Source organism: Simochromis diagramma, unplaced genomic scaffold (genome assembly GCF_900408965.1).
Source record: "Simochromis diagramma unplaced genomic scaffold, fSimDia1.1 OVJJ01000049.1, whole genome shotgun sequence".
In the NCBI taxonomy this organism is placed as follows: Eukaryota; Metazoa; Chordata; class Actinopteri; order Cichliformes; family Cichlidae; genus Simochromis; species Simochromis diagramma.
Genome location: NW_024387017.1, coordinates 1 through 7,396, shown reverse-complemented (window position 1 = coordinate 7,396; position 7,396 = coordinate 1). Strand labels below are relative to the sequence as shown.

The 7,396-nt window shown below is 46.2% G+C and overlaps 1 long non-coding RNA gene across 1 annotated transcript; it reads left to right on the top strand.

Moving 5' to 3' along the window:
• The first annotated feature begins 1,478 nt into the window (after positions 1-1,478).
• LOC120739404 lies at positions 1,479-3,071 on the top strand. Its single transcript, XR_005697199.1, has 2 exons — positions 1,479-2,275; positions 2,418-3,071. It is a non-coding gene; the product is annotated as an uncharacterized LOC120739404 (long non-coding RNA).
• Positions 3,072-7,396: the final 4,325 nt, after the last annotated feature.

The following is a 7,396-nucleotide window of genomic DNA, read 5'->3' as shown; positions in this document are numbered from 1 at the left end:
GCCTGTCACAGCCAACAACCATGAAGGAGGATCATGAACACCGACTCAAACGCAGCTCTTTAAGGTTTCAGCGCCGTGCGGCTTCAGGCAAACTGTGAGGAGGCCCATTTGCTCTGCAGGAAGTCTTTGTCACTTTACCTTGATTGTGATTAACGGCGTGGCAAAGTAAAGAGGAGTCTTTCAGTCAGTGGGTAGTGGCGCTGTAACAAAACGGAAATGACAGCAGCTCCTCAGTTATGAAAGGGGCGTGGGGTCAGTGGACCCTGAGGCGTGTGGTTCAGTTGGGTTTATGTCGGGCCAGATGCCTCAGTGCGCAGAGGTCACCGCAGAGGTCACCGCAGTGGTCGCCGCAGTGGTCGCCGCAGAGGTGCAGACTTTCAAACTGCACGTGGCGTCCAGATGAGCTGACATGGAGACTCCACTCAAAGTAACAGGAAACAACTTTATTAAGTGACCAGTGTGTTTCGGCTCGTGGCTTCATCAGGGTCGTTAAAAAATGTCATCACTTTTTTTTTTATTTAAAAAAAATACTCAATAAATTGAAATGGACCAATCGCACCTTCACAAATAAACCAGCTGACCAGAGCTTTCCAAGACCTTAGCTCTAATTTTTTTACCCCTCTTATCAGGTATCGTTGGTGGTTCTTTAACCCTTTAAGACCTACCATAAAACCAAGTCCGCCAGAGCTTATTTTATATTTTTACATGCTGTGGAGCCATTTTTGGGAGCATTTCAAGTTGCTATACATCAATACAACCAATATAGCCCAGATTTTAATAATATGTCTGCATTAAGTGCATAGTAATTACATAAATTGCAAAAAAGTGCAATAAACTACAAAAAAATTGAAAATCGTTTTTGTTTTTTAACATATATTTCTAGTTAGAGAAATTTAAGAGGCTTATCCCTCAAAACTGTAAATACAAAAAAGTTGCACAAAATAGTTTCCCACCACAGGAAATGTATTTTGAGTGTCTTCATAGTTTTATTTTTGAAATACACCAATTTCTATACACTGCAGGAAAAACGAAAATAAATATTATACTGCAAATTTGCAAAAAAGCAGCATATGCATCAAAATAAACTATTTCCAGCAGTGCAATATGAGTCCTAAGCATCCCAGAAACGACACAGAAAGTCATAAAGTCAAAGATAACTTTTAAAAAGACCAGTATAGGCCCTGAGGCCCTGATGGTAAAAAAAGACTACATTTCCGCGAGAATGACGTCACTTCCGGTTTCGGGCAGGTAATGGCGGAAATGCAAAAGTTCGCGCTGACGTCTATTCCAACGTAGGAAGTGTTATGAACAGCTGATCGGATCGGTAAAGCATGTTTCTGGAATATTATGTTTTTGTTCCTGCAAGCGCTTTTATGCAGTTTTTGCAAAGCTTTATGTGGAAGGAAACCGTGACCTAGGACAAGCTGATGGCATAAGATGTAAGTACAACTCCTCCGGTTTCATATGCAAAACAAATTTTTGCGCTAGCTTACGTGGTTGCAGTGCTACCGGGATTTAAAAATAGTTACGCAAAACAGAGCGTGTCCGCTCCGATCGGCTCTAAAGGGTTAAAGGTCCCTGATACATGTGGATCACTGTGAGGTGGCTGGGTGGAAACTTCCAGCATGTAGTAATGTATTCAGATCAGTAGGTCTGGAGTGCAGCGAGGGGGCGGAGATTTGTCTTTTTGTTGGTACTTTGGTGTCAAGGGTTAAACTTCCTTCGTCCTTCGCTCCCTTCCAGAGTAAAAGTGCTGCTCCAAAGATACAAGTGGTAGAAAAGGGTCAGTTTGGTGGTTATATCGAATTGCTTCTTCCAGGTGACCAACAAATAGTCAGTCAAAACTGGGCGCCATTTTTGTTGCCATTGCCGTGTCAGATTAGCACAAGAACAGTGTGTAGAGAGCTTCATGGGTTTCCATGGCTGAGCAACTGCATCCAAGCCTCACCTCCCCCTGCACAAGGCAAAGCGTTGCATGCACGTAGTTGTGGAAACACGCCACCACTGGACTGTCGAGCCGTGCAGGAGTGACCAGTCACACTTCTCCGTGTGGCAACCCGATGGATGAGTCTGGCTTTGGCTGCGGTTGCCAGGAATACAGTCCTTTGCACGTTTGGTGGACGGGGGATGACGGGGGGAGGTTCTTTCTCAGGAGTTGGGCTTACTGCTCGTAGTAAGCCCAACTTTTGTGCAGTCATGTTCCAACATGACTGCACAAAAAAGTGATGAGAATTAGCTCCTCCAAATTTGAGACCGTGCTGCTCAGCTGGAAAAGGTTGACGGAGTGCTGACTGGGCGAGGGACGAGTCGAAACATCTGGGGATCTTGTTCACGAGTGAGCGGAAAGGCAAGAGATTGATAAAGGTATCGGTGTGGAATCATTGATGCGAACACTGTGACGGTCCATCGTGGTAAAGGGAGAGTTGAGCACAAAAGCGAAGCAGGTGATTTACAGCCTCACGATGGTCAGGAGCTGTGGGTCAAGAACAAGGTTGTGGACGCAGCAGAAGTGAGTAATAGTGGCTGGCCTCTCCTTTATTGGAGCGGAGCTCAGTGGAGAGCCTCTGTGTCAGATACAGCCAGTCGAGATGCTTCGGCATCTGTTTAAGATGCTGGAGAGATTATATTTCTCAGCAGACCTGGGAATGCCTCAGTGTTCCCCCAGAGAAGCTGGAGGAGGTGGCTGTGAAGAGGGTGGTGCTTGGGCTGCTCCCACAACCCTGGATAAGTGGAAGAAGATGGAGTCCACAGCCTTCAGTGAAGTTCACCTTCAAGCAGAGAGAGGACACAGAGACGGCTAGCAGCACATCTGCTGTTGGACGTCTGTTAAAAACCAGATTGATGTCACTGTGCATGCTAGTGAAGCTTTTTGTCTGTGCAGCCTCCACTGCGTGGCATCAGCATGAGGCCAGGCAGGTGGCATCATCAGTGGACGCTGCTGTGGGCACACGGTCCGCTGTTATCAACAGCATCCACCCTAACCCCAGCTCAGGGCGTGGAGTGGCGACACGCTTCAGTGGCTGAGCGGAGGAGGATGTGCTTCAAATGAAAACGCAGAATTTGGCAGTGAATAAAAATAAATAATGAAGTGGAGAAAGATGATCCCAGCAGAGTCACTGTTCATGTGGTTCATTCAGCGTCTGTAAGCTGCAAACATTTACACGCTCGTGGCTCCGCCTCTTTATGTGAGGGAGGTGCTGTAAACAGGAAGAGGACAGACCCAGCTGTTAGAGAGGGGGAGGGGGGCTGCACCGACCAGCTGGGTTTCACTGCTGCCCCCCACCCCCCAGGGGCAGCGAACTACACAGAGCTGCTCTTTTTATTTATTTCACTATTTTTAGCCCACGCGGTTCAGTATGTTTATGTGTGTTTAAAACATGACAGAGTTTAGATTCTAGCAAAGTGTTTGTCTCCATCCTCAGCTACCCACAGCACTCAAGCTGGGTTTCATGCTTCCACAGCCGTGTCAGTGCGTCCTCTTTGCTCATGTTTACTTGCATTTACTGTTGTTGATGTTCAAACATGGGACAGAAGGCCAACCACATCTACACGCGACCACGGTTCCACACTTTGCAGCAGGACTGCAGGAGGGTCACTTTGAGGCCAGTGACCGGCCCGTGACCTCCCGGTAACCTCTGGTTGCTAGGCAAATATGTGTATCCCTGAATGATTGGTCGGCAGTTGTGGCAGGATGCCAATAAGATAAGCTTTATTGTGACATCAGGCACAAAGAAGTTGCTCTAAAACTCTGTCAGTGTGTGTTCTTCCCTGTAATAGATGCATGGCCCTGCAGCCTCCTGCACCCCTGACTGCCTCTAACCTCAGTGGGCTGATTGAAACAGGTGTCACTGTTTCAGCAGCTTTTACCTCACATCCTCAGTCCTCTCTGTACCCACGGTTCGAGCCTTACACAGACAGGGTGAGGAGTACACTCTCTGAACGGTGCATCTCAAAATTGACTCCCAGCAACATTTAGCAGGACACCCATTGGACCGTTGGGGTCTTTATGTAACCAGCAACACTTCAGTTGTTGTTAGTAGCATACGGTATGATTGTAGCCACATACTTTCATTCAACTACAGGTGGATGCAGAGCCATGTTCAAAGTCGGTGAACAGTTTACACATCACGAGTCTCTGCAGCTTCACAGAGTTGCTTTGTTGTTGACATCAGCTGTGACTTGTTGTTTACTTTGTTTTTTCAAACATAAGTTTTAAAGTGTTTTGCAGCACCCAACGTCATCAGTCTGATGTTTACAAAGGCTCCCGTCTGTCATTGGGACAGAGAATAGTATCCGGTCTATGCAGCCGCCTCTTCAGTGAGTGAGGAACTGCGTTCTTGGTTGAATGATCAGAATAAGTCTGCGTTTCGTCTGCGTCACACAGCTACCACCAGGTGAGAGGAGTCGCTGTGTAGCTGAGCTTTGATAGAGCTTGTTAGCCCCACACTCAGCTGCGGACTGTGGAAAGACTCTGAGCGAGCTGAAGGGTTAAACTCCAGCGTGTCTCTGTGCTCTGTGAGGAGCAGCACCGATGCAGCCATCACTCACAGGAACAGCAACGTTTTCCACTCAGAGTGCCTCAATCAGCTGCACCAGGGCATCGGTGTGATTGAAATTCACCCCACCGAGGCCCAGGCTGCATCGCTCTAATGACATCGATTTTCTGGACAATATACAACGTGAGAGGATGGAGGCTTAAGAGTCCTTTATTTATCTAACTAAATGCTGTTTTCTATTATTTTATTGATGCCATTTTAAGTGTGATCCAACTGATTTAGCCTCCATCCACCATAAATGCTTATCCAGCCGGGGGTTAATCCGCAGATTACCACAACACGCTTTGAAGCACTGCCAGATAACCATTGTCCACTACTCTGGATGACTGTGGACATGAATTGGTAATCAGCCTAGCAGGCGTGTCATTGGGTCAAAGAAGACAGAGACACAGGAGGACATAGAAGCTCCTCACAGCGAGAAGCTGCAGTTTCCAAACCAAACGCCTCCTGAGATGTTTGCTTCCTCTGTTCAGAGGCTGCAGTTCTTCCACTACAAGCTTGTACTTGTGACAGTCATTCAGCTCGTCCACACTCATTACTTTCACTTTGTGTGGGAAAAAGGTGAGCAGGCTGAAAGCTGCAGGGCAAGTTGAAGCTGGATGCTGCCTGGCAGCTAAACGTAACAACAGTCGACTGCATGAAAGGAAAGACGACATTTTTCAGCACTTGATTTCATTCAGACCGTCCTCTGGCTGCATGCCAACCTTTTAAAGTTGCGTTTTCCAATGAGCACGTGGCAGCAGACTACGAAGACCCGCTCAGCAGTGCAATCCAGCAGCCTTTGAACCTCCTGAACACAAGCAGGAGGAAAGTGCTCGTCTCCTCCTGCACAAATGCAGTTTCCCTCAGTAGTAGATGATCAAAGATGTGAGAGGGCAACAGAAACGATTTAGATTTGTATTTCAGAGGGAGATGGTGGATAGATCAAGCTGAGAGCAAGCAAAGCAATGCAGCACTTTTTCTTTTTTCCCCTAGTTGCCAATTAGGGCGCCACGATTAGTCGACTAGTCACGATTAGTCGACTATCAAAACCGTCGACGACTGATTTAATAGTCGACGCGTCGTTTGTATGCTTTGTAAGATCACATAAGACGCAGGAATGAGTAGCAGGATTTAAGAGTGTAATAACGGACTGAAACAGAAGATTGCAGCACTGCAGGTACAAGGATGCCAGCTGCCGTTAAACCCCGAAGAAGAAGAAGAAGCAGTGTCCCAGAATTCATAGCACAGCCCAGCTCAGTTTCCCACCAATGGCGGCAGCTAGTTAGTTTTAATGTTACTCTTATTATTCTTTCTGGGTCACAAAATAAACGTTTAACATATTTTCAGGCGAGAATGTAGCTGTGTAAACCTCAAATATCTGCTCAGTTTATCAAGACACCACATATTTTCAAAAGCGCTCCGACGTTTTCGGAGACGTCTGTTACCCACTAGCTCGATAGTTAGCCGGGGGCTAGGCTAACTAGAGCCGTGAGAACACCGGACTCCCGGCAAATCGTTTTCAAACCCACCGCCGTCTTTCAGTACTCAGGTTAAACATGATATATGAGTCACTTAGATAACTTAAAATGTTATTGTTTGGCTTTTTTTTTAGTATTTTATTTGTTCCTGAGTAAATCGGTTTGGCTGAGATTAAAGTTTTTACACAGCTGAATAAACATCAAGCAGACAGCTGATTATCAGAAGTGTGAGATGCTCGAGAATTTACTCCGGTGTCCTGTTATATTTTAGATAGCAAGGAGTTTATTAAACTTCACCGAAACAATCTGCAAATTTCATTAAAATTTAATAAACTATCTTGTCTTTATTCTTAGTTAGCACCTTAAACACTTAAAGCTGTAAGCTAATGATAGTTATATAGGAGCAGATGCTGCTGGTGCAATAAGCTGTACGTCTAATGGATTTGATTAGTCGACTAATCGCAGAAATAATCGGTGACTAGTCGACTATCAGAATAATCGTTTGTGGCAGCCCTTGTTGCAATGAAGAGAACATCTATATGTGCAAGTCTACCCACTGCAGCCACGTCTGATTGGTTGTCCAGCGTGTCTCAGTGTAGAGTCTGCAAAGGACCCTGGCTCTTACTAGGCTGGGCGATATATCGAGTTTTTTAAAAATATCGAGATATTTTCATACGAGATATAAGATGTGACCATATCCTTTATATCGATATAGTCTATGTTACGTTATAATTATAGTTGTGGAGCCACAGGTTTGCCTCTCTTTCGTCCACTTTTGTCTCTACGCAACGTTACTCCGCCTCTCCTTCACTGAACACAACTCCCCCTCCTCCCCCATCGCTTCACCTGCAGGCAGCGACCAGATGGACACGGCAAATCTCCGTTAGCGAGTTGTGGGGCTTGACGGCGTCAACGCGCTAACGAGCTAACCACGCTAACGAGCTAACCATGCTAACGCCATGCAGCCCACAGGGGCTGCACAGCCCAAAATCCTTTCATTTTCTCAAGAGTTGACAGCGCGCCTTATGTATGAATTCAAATTCTTGTTGTGCTTGATGGCCGCGAACCGATCTTAGGTGGAACACGGCGCTCAGCAATCTGTCAAAAATGTTTTACAACTTTGGAAAGCTACGGAGCTGCACCGCTTGATGGGTTGTCGGAGCATTACGGCTGAGCCTCGCGGAGTGATACGTACTGTGCTTCGACGTAATATTACCCTACTGTGCATAAGGACCATAAATGGCAGCTGTTCAGAGACGTGGTTATGAAGCGGATTGGGAACAGAGCTGCTGTGAAATCTTTGTTATTGTGCTCAGCGTCTGTTAGTTTACATTCTGACTGCACAGTTGTGAGCTCTTTGTTATGCACAAAAACAACATT